Here is a 13,291-nt window from a genome sequence, read left to right on the forward strand (position 1 = left end):
ACGTGTGTGTGAATGAGAGTCGAGAGAGAGAAAGAGGCCCAGCTCTGCCTTATATAGTTTGGTGGGCTAGGCTACATGTGAGAGGAAGGGGTGCCTCATGCCCCGGGGTTGACATCCCGGAGAGAAGGTCGGGTGCTCTACACGTGTCATGTCTAAAGCTTCCTGGTGGTTGCGCTCGGTCGAGTATCATGCCAAGTCTCATCTATCAAGCCAGCGGTGCCGCCTGGCATGGCCTTGGTCCTGTCCGATATCCCCTTGGCAGGACATGGCTGGGCGTGGTGGTCGTACGGTGGCCTTGGCCGGTCAGGGCCATCCACGCTGTTCCATTAGGCGAGGTCAACGCTCGCCGCAGGGGTCGGCCGGGGGGGGGGGTGGTGGAGGTCAGAAAGCCCCTTCTAGGTCTTAGTAGTGCGTGGCGGGCCCGCTAGCCTGGCATGCCCTCTCTCATCCTAGGCCTGATGGCGGAGGGCAACGTGTTGCAGCCTGTCCCGTCGCTCTAAAGGGGCGGGGGCAGACAGCGTGGGTGCCGGTCCGCAATGTCATGATGGTCCGACTGACTAGGGGCGCGGGTGATGGACCTCTGGTCCATGAGCGGCACCCCTGACCTGTCTGTCAGGGGCGCGGGTGCAGGTTGCCACGTGTGTTGGAGCCTGACGGACCTGGCTTCACGTTGCTGCCTGCGGTGTGGGTCCCATTTGTCAGATCCACACGTTTGTTAGGCTCGTCTTCCAGGGATGACCTACTTGCTGGCCTGGCCAGTAAGGCCTTTCCTTAGGGGTACCCCAGGTAACTGACCCCATCAACTTGTCACCCACAAATAGGTGGATAGAGGATAAATTGGATTGTTGAGGAGAAGCTGAGAGTGTATATCATGACATACAACATGGAATGGGATAAGTGCTTTTCACTCGTAGAGTTTTTGCACAACAATAGCTACCAAGAAAGGATAAGATGACACCTTTTGAAGCATTATATGGTCGGAGTTGTGGGACTCCTCTCAATAAGTCTGAGCCTAGATAAAGGATCATTTTAGACCTTTTATGGTTCATTAGGCAAAAGAAAAATTCATTTTATGTAGGAAAACCTTGAGGCCTAAAAAATCTCATCAGAATGCAGATAAAAGGCATTGCTTTGTAGCCTTTGAAGTGGATTATAATGTCCACCTTCGAGCATCACCCATGAAGGGTATTCAGCGATTTAGGATAAAAGGAAAGCTACCATCCCGCTACATCAAGCCTTTTCTAGTTATCAAAAGATGTGGTCTAATGACTTATCGATGGAACTTCCACGCAACCTATCTTCATTTCATAACACCTTCTATAGTTCCCAACTCAACAAGTTCCTTAGAGTGCCAACTGAAGCAGTTGAGTCTAACTTGATCCTAATCGAGCCTGATCTCACTTATTTTGAACATCCAATCAAGATCCTTGACCAAAAGAACAGAGTCACTTGAAGTCGGGTAATAAAATTCTATAAAATTTAGTTGAGTAATCACTCCAAAGAAGAAGCTAGTAAGGAACAAGAAGAATTTTTCAAGTCTAAATATCCCGAATTCCTTTACACCAACCAAGGTACCTCCACAATTAGTGCTCTCTACCTTAGTTCTATCCGCACGTGAATCTTGGGTTGACATTCTTTGGGGTTGGGGGAGGATTTGGGGAGGGGGGCTTGTAACCCCTTTGGTCTTAATAACATGCTTAGCTAGGTTATTAGCATTCATCAAGCATGCATAATTGCATTTCAAATCTTTTGCCACATGTTATAATGACCTTGCTATTTAATTGCATTTTATGAAGTACTTTAGCTAATATTGGGAACTAAAAGCTAAAAAAAGATACCAAAATAAGAAAAATAGTTGAAAATGATGGAATTATACCAGTGATGTCAAACAACTCAACTTGTGTGGCTAAACAACTTTTCATAACACAACATGATCAAATTCCGAGTTAAAACCCAAGTCAGTTTGTTGAAAATCTGCATAGTAGCTATATTTAGGGGCTTAATTAAATTAATTTTTGACTAAACACACCGTTGTTCCCAATATAAAAGTTGTATTGCAATCTATGAACTTTCATCTGGTTATCTTATGGTTGTGTCAAAACTGAGTTTCATTGTTCAAACGTGCAGTCAAACACATGTTTTGAACCTTGATCCAAAAATTAGAATAAATTGATTTCATGTATGAACCCTAATTTTCAAATGTTGTAATCTTTTACTTTTGCTAAACACCTGATCAAAATCTAAAAAAAATGTGGTAGCCCTATCCTTTCTCTACACCGTAGTTGTGTTAAGCACATGCAATTCAAACCCTAAGACAATTAAAAAGGTAGCCCAAGTTTGACCAGGAACACAAGTTTTTCTCGACTTTGACTGCCTCAATCAACAAATCCTTGCATCCAATCACCCAACCTTGAATACCAATCTTGTAGCCCTAACATCTGGCTACAAGGTTTAGTTCAACTTTTTGTCGTATTGAAATACGAAATTTCAAGCAAAATCGTATAAAAAATGTTTTCTTCCTTGGCTCGACGGATCGGGTAGGTTAGAGGGTAGCGGTGCAGTCGGTGGGTGAGGGCAGGGGACGATGCTGGGCTGGGCCGGCCAACGGGAGTGTGTGGCAGGCTGGGTGGCTCAGCCTACTGGCGAGCTGGGCTGCTAGTGGGTTATGTAAGGGATTAGCTTCTGAATTTAAATTGATTGGCCCAATCAATTTAAATTTCACACAGTTTGGAACAAACAATTTCAATCAAAACCAAATTAAATTCGAGTAAACAAGTTTGCATGAAAACAAAATAACTCCAAATTATTTCACACTAACATTTTAATGGTCCTTAGTTAAAATTTTGAGTTGAATTCCTAAGAATTCGAGATAAAGAGAATCCATGCTTATATTTGGATCTAGCTAATAGCACATACACGAAATTTTTTTGAAAACTCACATCTTTGCACAATTATAACATTCCGGGAAAACCCGGGATATTACAGACTCCCCCCCTCACAAGAAGCTCGTCCCCGAGATTAAAGGTAAACTTAGGGCTTGAAAGGACATGTAGCTCCGGAGTCAACCAAAACCAAAGCTTGGAGATTTCGAAAGGTACTCACTAGTCGCAACGTTGGGTGCAGCCTTGGTATCCTTCCCAGTTAGGTGGGTGAGTCAGCCGCGGTCGGTGGTGCATGGTGTCTGAGCTGGCTTGCTTGCTGAACCAGGAGCCCGGGTTGGAGTGGGGGTCCTTCGGTCGGGGCACTCGTAGGACTTGTGGCCTGGCTTGTTGTAAGTGAAGCAAACAAACGGGGTGGCAGGTGTTTGGGCCCTTGGAGCTGGCTGCTAGCGGTTGAATCTTCCTCCTCCCTGGGTGTGTCCTCCAAAGGTACTGTTGCCTGAGTACTGGCCATTTCCGCCACCGAAGTCCCTGTTCGGGTGGCTGAAGCCAAAATGGAAGCTGTTCCTGGGTGGAAGGGATGGTGCATTCCAAGGCTTCTGGGAGGTCCTGTCATAAGCCTGGTACCCGGTCCTCCTCTTCTTGTCGCGCTGGCGATCCTCCCAACCCATTCTCTCTCTCTCTCTCTCCACCGCTATGGCGCGGTTGACCAAGCTACGAAGTGATGGGTAGTCGCATTCTGTCACGATCTATCGGATGCCATGGTGTAGTCCATGGAGGAACCAAAACTGCTGCAGCGTACCTCATCATCTTGGTGAAGTGGCATTCGTACTCCTCCACCCTCATCGTACCCTGAGTCATAGTATAGAATTCTTGGGCATTCTGGATGAGCACCTCCTGGGGCACATGCCGCTCATGAAAGGCTATGGAGAACTCATCCCAAGTGATGTGTGCAGGGTCCTGGTGGGAGTCACAGTAGCTGTCGTACCATGACTTAGCAGGTCCCTCAAGCTGGTGAACGGCGAGTGCAACAAACTCCTCATCGGTATAGTTGGTAAGGTCCAGCTCGGTCTTGATTACCCTTAGCCAATCGTCGGCATCCATTGGATCCTCTGAGTAGCTGAAGGTCGGTGCCTTCAGGCGGATGAACCTCTCGATCTTGCGTTGGAGGTGTTCTTCTGGTGGGCCATGGCGATTGCCTCCATTGTTGCAATGCTCGGCCACATCGGCCAAGCGCTGCAGCAGCTAGGTTTGCTTGGCCATGACCTAAGCAATGTTTGGTGGCGGCGGTGGTGGTGCTTGCTGTGGGCGGTTGTTCTAGCCTCCACGCCTCTGCTGTGGCGCGGGTACAGCTTCGATCTCCTCATCGACTTCCTCCTCGTCTTCATCCTCCACGGGTGCTTGTCCAACGGGGTGCGGTGCGGCTTCAGCAGTGGGAGTTCTACCCCTTTCGGGACCCACGGTTGGGACCGGTGCTTGACGTGCATGTCCGCATCCATGGCCAGCAGGACGGCCGTGTCCGTGTGCATTGACGGCAGCTTCCTCTAGAGTAGCTTGCTCAAAGCATTCGATAAAACGGTTGGACCTTCGGATCGGCATTCTCCTGTATAGTCGCAAGTGGCGGTCAACTAGTTAGCAACGTCGCTCACCACAAGGGAGGTAAAACTCAAATACACACAATACAAATTCACTCAATAGGAAAAGGAAGTAAAATCATAAAAAGCATAAGATCCAACATTCACTCATTCAGCAGCACAAGTCATACTCCCTTGTTATCTCGAGGTTACGACCAAACCTTGCAGATAACACAGTACTCACGCATCTAAGGATACATCGTGAAGGTTATAAAAGGAGGGGTGACTCTACCAAGACATCGAGAACTCAGCACCTAGCACTACTGCCGGCATGGGACATCGGCAAGCAGACTTGACTCAAGACAACTCAGCCGGGATGAGTCTTCGGCTTACCATTTTACAACATACTTTTATTCATGGATCTCCATCACATGCTCTAGCCCCTAGAGCGGCAAGACTTCTTGCGTGCCCGCACCATCTGGCACTTCTTTGGTTGGCTCTCGTCAAGGGTGGTGGCTGTCTTCAGTTCTTCTTCAGTGTCATCCGAAGGTGGTAGGTTCATGAATGGGCACTCCTCCATGTAGAGCTCTAAGGGTATCAGTGAGAAGTCCTCTTTCCTGATGGCACGCAGGCACTCCTCAGGTAGCTGGTTTAGTAGCTCCTAGATCTCATCCACTCGGATTGAGTCCGCCTCTCTCTAGGTCTTCACGGTGTGGTCAGCCTTGTTCTTCATCAGTCCCATGGTGGCAAGATATGCTCTCTCCTTGCGTTCCATCTCAGCCTGACATGCCTCAAGTTCGGCAATCCTTGCTTCTGCCTGGATAAGCTTGTTTTCAGCAGCTGCCCTCAGGGCAGTCTCCTCTCTAAGCTTCAGCTCCAGTGTGTCCTTGGCTATGCTTGTGCGATGTGCTGTTGCGGTTACTCTGGCGTAGAACAAGGTCCACCTCTAGACGTCATTCTCCAGCATCTAGATGCGCTGTGCACTTGAAGCAATGCCCTTGTGCATGAGGCAGCACTCCTTTTCCATATCCCTCAGCAAGCTATCAATGCTAAGCAAGTAGGTTCTAGTGGTGTGGAGCAGGGTGTCTCCCTCACGTTCACGGTGTGGAGCCATGGCCATGGGCGGTGTATCTGTCTTTGGCTGCTAATATGGCTCTGGGGATCAGTCTGAAGTGGGTCTCCTTGAACATGGTGTTCCGGTACCTGGCGATGATCCTCTTGACCATCTTCCTGGCCGCTGACTGAATGGCTATGGTGAGTAGAATGCCTGAACTAAAGACCATCTCCCCTGGGAAATCAGGTACTACTGGATCGAGCATGACGACTAGCTTGACCGTGCTGCAGCAGTAGTGCGGGGGAAACTCCATCCCCCAAGTGGAAAGCTTGATGCAGTCCTGGCTGAAATCGGTGATCCACAAGACATGCTCCAACCAGACGACTAGCCCCTGGCGATGGCGGGCGTATGTCTCTAGCTCGTGGGTCACGTTCACCATGGCGACTTCCATAGCGACGTCCACTCTGTGCATACACGTAAGAGCGGTGTTAGCATAGGCGAGAGAATGAACGAAAGTGGGGGGGGGGAAGAGTTAGAGTATAGGGAAAATATAGTTCAAGGTAGTATAATAAGCAGACAGAATCGTTCATATAGTCCTATGTCTATCGACCATTTCTATGGCTCGAGCTACGGTCAAGTATGGCTCTGATACCAACTGAATCGAACTGGATTCCCGAATCGAGAATCTGACTCCCTGTATTATCGTGATAGTCCCTGGATCAAGCACTATCACATGTGGAACTTATTTTAGGCATAATATCATAGTCATACTTTGTATAACATCAAGTATGGATTTAATTTATTACATAAATCCATAGGATCTGTATTACGAGGTTCATTACAAGCCTCTCGGGCTAAAGCGAACAGATAGAAAACGAGAAACGGTAGCTAGGCTTCTGGCCCATCCTTCATTTTCTGGAATCTCTACCACAGGCAAACTTGAGCGTAGCACGGGCTTCAATCGTACCAATCGTCATCGTTGGGATCAAACTCCAGGTCGGATCCTGCATCATACCAGACTATCCCCAAGGAATGAGATAGGTCCACATCACCATCCGTATGCAAGCTTTAAAGTGGACTATAGTAAGGGTATAACAAAAGTTGAAGGAAAAGCTAGAGTTTCCTATGCATGCGGATCATCAAGTATATCATCTTCCAAACTCCTAACTCGGGCCATCCCGGCATCCCAGACTCCCGGTCCAACACACACCTTCCAAAACCACCAAGTCGGTGCGAGGACTCCCTCTACTCGCACCTCAACTGCCCCAGGCAGGAAGTCATCACTAGAGGGAGGTAGAAAACATGAGTAGCACTATCTAATAAGAGTAACAGGAGAGTAGGGTTATCCATGACCGAGGACGCGGCTATACATATAGTTTTCATCCTGTGGTGGATTGTTTAGATAAAATATTCGATTAATCATTTTTTCAGGGTTAATTGTCCAGAAAAAAGGGGTTTTTCGAATTCCGGATCTAACTTTCATCATTCGTACCATCACACCAGTTATTTACCATGGGAACATTTTCTCACTGCATGCCACGACTTTTGGATCCTTATTTCCAAACTTGAGAGATTTGGATTCAAGGCTCGGGGGCTGCGGGATACGTGGCATCGGGTACTTATTTTTTCAAATTTATTTGAAAAGTAAGTAAGGAAGATTCAAGACTAATGTGACTCTCAGCCTGATTCTCCGATTCAACCTAAGGCTCGGGGGCTACTCCATATGGAGTGCGATTTTTCAATCGCACACCATACTAGAGAAGTAATTCGAGGCATGAGCATCTAATAGCTTCGATGCAGCCAAGAAGATACTCAAAGAAGAACTTCAGGACGGAGCTTCAAAAGAAGCCGAAGATTACTTTGAAAGTACTCGAGAACCCTGCAGTACTCAGCTACGAAGAGCTCGGGGGCTTGTCAGACCCGAGGCTACGGGACTATGTACATAACGTAGTTTGAACAGGATTAGGAGATAAAGCCTGTCTTATCTCTTATTTATGTTGTTCTCTACTCGTATGAGTAGGAGATAAAGCTAGTCGGTACAGAAGGAAACTAGTATTGGGCTAGGATTCATGTAATCCTGACCTCCCAGATATATAAGGGGGGCAGGGACCCATGTAGGGTATTACGCACCTCGCGGTCCGAACCTGTCTAAATCTTGTGTTCCTTGCACCTTCGAGTTCCTGATCTCGGCGTCTCCTCACCTAAATTTACCACCTTGGGTATACCTCTCATTGGGCAGCTGGAAAAACACCAACACATAGCTCAACTAGTAAAGTTTTACAATGGAACCTATCCATCCAGGTTCTCATTCCTCAACCCTGCACAAGTGTTCGCATTTTTTCTAGATTTACTCTAGAATTTAATCGGCGCTATCTTTCAGTGGTAGGTGGCTGTGGTAGAACCGCCTGAATTAATCCGGCTTAAGTTCGCCATAGATGCAATCCGGGCTAACCGGCACTTAAAACGGAGTAAAACGACAGTCTATCGGTAACATCCCGATGCAACCACTAGTTTTTAAGATCGAAACAAAGCATACATACTACCCACACGAAGATGAGCCCAGAGATTATAACAATCCATAACTTTTACATCACAGAGTTTAACACGAATTATTATTACAAACTGAGTTCAAAATTATGCAACAAGTACTCAAAATTCAACAGTGCAATAGAAATAAAGCGAAAATTCTAACGATGATACATGATATCATGATGATGCCCGTACACGATATGATGGAGATAAATATTGTGGATACCTCAAAGTGCAGGCCTTAGGGGGATCACCACGTGATTAGCCCACTCCAATCGGATGGCCGAGCCCGGTCAGGCAGACCCGTGGCCGTGGCCAGCCCACTAGCAAAACAAGCCTCGACAACCCGGCAGCAGTCCTGACGCGGGACATGGGGCGCCTTCCCGACCCACAACGCCGCATAGGGGATCCGGAGCCGAGCCGACCCCCAAGGGGAAGGCTCCGCCTCACCCGAACCCCGGAGGGAAGGCTCCGCCTTGCTTGACCCCGAGGACGCGGACTCGGTCTCGCCCGACCCCTAGAGGGAGAGGTGGCTCAAACATGTGGGACCCCGAGGTCCCGCGTCTCCCTCAACTACTGCGCATTTAAGGGGTCGTACTTGAGGTCAGACCCCAGCGCTGGAACGGGGATTGATGCGCCTCGACGAGATGACACGACCCGTGGAGGTGACGGATCGTGGCGAGTCAAATCTCCGGCGTGAGAATGGGGATAGATGTGCCTCAATAGTTGACATGACCTGTGTAGGCAACGGGAGAAAATAGGTAATGATGTGCTCATGCGGCCCTCCGCGCCGGGGCGCGCCACACGGTCACATCCGCCATCATCTATAGGACCGGCGGGGCTCACGCATGGGGAAGAGGAGGGCAGGGTTGCGAAGACACTCTCTCTCCCTTTCTCTCTCACTCTCTCTCATGTAATCTGCCCTGTTCCCTTGGCCTATAAAAAGGAACGGGGGACTCTCCGGAGAGGGGCTCTCTCCATCCAACACTGAGCCATCAAGAGACTTGGGATCCTTCTCCCTCTCTCGACTGTTTGTAATCGCTACTGCAAACAGTGCGAGTTACAAGAGCAGCCACGAACTGAATGTAGGGATATTCTGCCCCGAACCAGTATACATCCTTGTGTCTACTTTGTACACCATCCAGGTCAGACGCGCAAGCACAAATTCACTAGTCGGCAATTCGAAACACTGACACGACATCAATCAGTGCAGTCATCATTGGCCAGGGGTGGATCCCACTCCACCGACCAACCAGGAGGAAGAGTACACGACCAAGTCATACTAGCAATCATGTCCTCAAAAGTTTCATGAAAACAATGCAACAAGAAAGGCTGAATATAATAATACTCAGCAAGGTTTGCCCAACTAGTGGCATATACTTAGCCGACTCCTAATCATGCAAGGCTTTTGGCTTGAGGATTTGTTTTACCGAAAAGCAATAAAAAATAAGCCCTTACTTTCAAGTTTTAGCTGATTAACCATTCTATGTTCGCAACTATCCAACATCATACATGATGGAAGGAATTAATTTGAACAAACAATATCAGGATCAATAACCATCATCCTTGTTTCACTTCTTACTCTATGTGGTAAAAGGATCAAGCAATCTTAATGGCTGTGAGAAACAGACAATTCGAATCAAATTTCTTAACCTTGCAAGGCAAACCTAAACATACGCATGGTAACTTGGATGAGTCACACGTGCAAATTTTCTCCTCAATTCCCGTTTCGCGGAACAAGCCCACCCCCCTTGAGTACACGGCCCACGGTCCTCGGAATGACGTCGGGCTGTGGTTGCGTTGCACTCACATTAGCTACATGGGAACGATGTCAAGACGGTGGGGTAAAAATTCCACGCCCCAGTTCAATTAGGTACTAGGCTTACCGATTACCATATTCTCAGCATGTGGTTAGTACGTTTAAAAACTTAACCATCGCTACCACATACTTCGACCTTAGCCATTTATGCTACACAAATGGGGCCTCAATCATCAACATGAATATCGTAACCAGCCCCGCCCGCGACCTTATGATTCCAACATAAGTAAACAAGAAACTCCTATATGTCGCGAGTGACAAGCAATCACTCGACTTTTACCGGAATCCTATTAGCAAGGCAATCTAGCGATCTACACATACTAGTGTTCAAACATAGGTACTAGGATCATGCAAACTATGGTTTCAATGAACTCCTATAAACATAAATGCACAAGTACATAGAAGTATAAACATTGCATAGTTCGAAAATACGGTTCATACTCTGGGGCTTGCCTTCTTGGGCAGTGTTAGCCTTGGGCTCTTTCGAACTTTGGTTTGGATCTTCAACAACTTCAATTAGATTTATATTAGCTTCACGCTGCTCACTCTAGGACTCGGGAATCAGTTCGAACGTTCCGTCTGTGAGAGTAGTCATGTCTATATGAGATGCACATGTATGAGTTGTATTGATGGAAGATCACAGTAATTATTTTACTGTAAGGTTGTTATCCAACAAAACTCCAAGTCATTCTATAGAACTTCTCATCAACATTTCATTGGGCAATCATTTATAGAGTATTAACTAGTTTTACTTACTTCATTAGGTAAGGGTGGTGTTTTCATAACTTCATTAACATGCAGCAATTTCTATTTTCAAAAACCATCACAAGGCAAACATGTGGTACTCATAACTAATTCTAGGTATAGGTTCTGTTGTTAAACTTTTTATGCAGAGCACATCTCCAAGGGCAACTTTACTGTAAAAATTTCAGCTCTTTTATGCAGCAGATCAATCATAAAAAATAAAGCAACAATCTACTGCTAGAATATAAATCTATTTATTCAGAACAACCAAAGCATGTATTGATTCTTAATACTTTACACAACACTTATAAACCTACAAAGATCCTATTGTGAATTTTTCAGATTTTATTGTGCAACTAACAAAGCATGGTAAATAACAAAATAATTCTACATCTACCAAAATTAATTTTTAGTTGAAGTTCTACTGTGAATCTGGTCTCCAAATTTTTATAGCATAGCTAACTTATCACACTTAGTCTCTGGTGAAAGTTTCATATTTTTCTAAGCATAAAAACTATTTAAACTGATTTAATGCATTTACTCCTAGCTAAACTTGTATGAGCAAGTTAGACAAAAGTAAAATATCTCACAATTTTACCAAAGCATCTATACATCAAGGAAACACTATTATAAAAGCTGCAACCTCAGCATAACTGTAGAATATTGTACACAGATACATCTATCAAACTAATGCATAAATCAAGATCTAACAAAAACTATAGCTAGAGGTCTGTTGTGGTCATGATACAAATAAAAGCTAATAAAACTAATATTTAAACTAGAGCAAAAACTATTTAGAAACTAAAGATGCGTATGCAACGAAAGTTGTAGATACTCGAACAAGGGACCCAATTCTGATATTGATTTTACAAGTTGCAGATTCAAAACACATTTAAACAGATTTGTGCCTTACAAACAGGTCCCTGGATTCTTGCACATATGACCCTAAAAAGAGCTCGAGGCTTGCAATGTGGCCCTTGGGCGCTGCTGCCATGGTGGGGGCCAAAATCCGGCATGGGGAGGGCTCGCCAGCGGCGAGGGAGGGGTGGAGGAGTACGAGGGGATCCCCTGCGACCGGTTTGGTGCGGGAGTTGAGACCCGAGGTGGTTGGGAGGGGTCTGTCGGCGAGCAGGGCCTCGGGCGGCCGTGGAGCTCGGTCTCCAGCGAGGTAGGTGGCCAGGCTTGGGCTGGGAAGCAACAGGGGGTGAGGGGAGGGTGGTGTGGGGGCAGGTTTGGGTCGGGATGGGCTCAGGTAGCGGGTCGGCATGGACGTCGGAGCGGACGGCAATGGTGGCCGCCGGGGTGCTCGCGCATGAGGGGAAGGTCGCTAGTGCTTTTGTAGGCGAGCAGGGAGAGGGGAGGGGGCTGGGTGCGGATAGAGGGGAGAGAACGGCCGGGGACACGCTGCACTGGGACGATCGGGCGGGGACAGGCCCGCGGCGAGGGGCCTCGTCGACGAGCGGCGTCGGCCATCCTATGCCGCGTGGCGGCCAGCGACAGGGCGCCGCAGCCCGATGGCGTGCTGGGTAAAGATAGCAACGGGTAAACTATCCGTGGATACCATATCTGGACACCCGTACCCGCGAGCTATAACCGGTACCCGAAACCATACCCGATATCCGCCACGGGTACAGAACCGTGCCCATATCCGTTACCCGCGGGTAACGGATACCCGCGGGTAAATCCGTTCCGCGCCGATGGGCATGGGGATGGCGGATCTGGAGGAGGGGTGGCCCGTGCCGGCGCATGGAGGAGGGGCGGTGAAGCCGGTGAGGGCGGCGGCCGGCGCCTGGAGGAGTGGAGGTCCGTGCCGGTGCCTGGAGGAGGGGCGGCGGTCGGTGCCTGGTGGAGGGGTGACGGCCGGCGCCTGGAGGAGGGGTGGCCCTTGCGGGAGCGGGAGGCAGCGGAGGCGCTTGGACCGGGAGGCAGCGGAGGCGCGTGGATCGGGAGGCGGTGACTCTCGGTTGGGCGAAGGCCACGCGCCCACGGCTGTATTGGGAGGCGGCAGAGGGAGTGGGAGGCGGCAGGGAGTGAGCTTTAGGGTTAGCTCTGAATTGGGCCTTGGACCATTGCTTATATACCCGCGGGTTTTGGGTATGGATATGATTTTTCGTGCCCGTTTTGATTTTACCCGCGGATATGTAATCAAATCCGTACCCGCACCCGCGGGTGAAGACTGATATCCATATCCGCACCCGTCGGGTCGGGTATCCGCGGGTATGCAGATAATGGATATCCATTGCCATCTTTAGTGCTGGGGCTCGTGGTCGGCGGCTGGTCGGCAAGCATGGCTGGCGATTGGCTTGTCTGGACGCAGCGGCAGGCATCTGTGGCCGCGTGGCGCCGGTGTGCTGCTCCGGTCGGGGGAGGGAGAAGAGAGAGAAGAGAGAAGATCGAGGTCAACTTAGTTTGACTATGAAATTTCTCAAAATTTTGCCACAGAAACTTGAAGAATCTTCAAAATAAAAGTTGTTGAGAATTCAATTATCTACAACTTTGGTTTTGGGTAAAAGTTCATTTGAATAACGGTTCGAAAGATAATTTAAATTCAAACTTCCTAGGATTTGAAAAACTCATCATTTCATGTGTTTAATAACTTTGAATTTGCAAATGGACCTTTAAGCAAACTTATAAAGCATGAGTGTGTTGATATATTACATTTGTCATGACAAGTTGAGCAAGTACAAGATTG

The sequence above is a fragment of the Panicum hallii genome, chromosome 4, assembly GCF_002211085.1.
Source record: "Panicum hallii strain FIL2 chromosome 4, PHallii_v3.1, whole genome shotgun sequence".
NCBI lineage: Eukaryota > Viridiplantae > Streptophyta > Magnoliopsida > Poales > Poaceae > Panicum > Panicum hallii.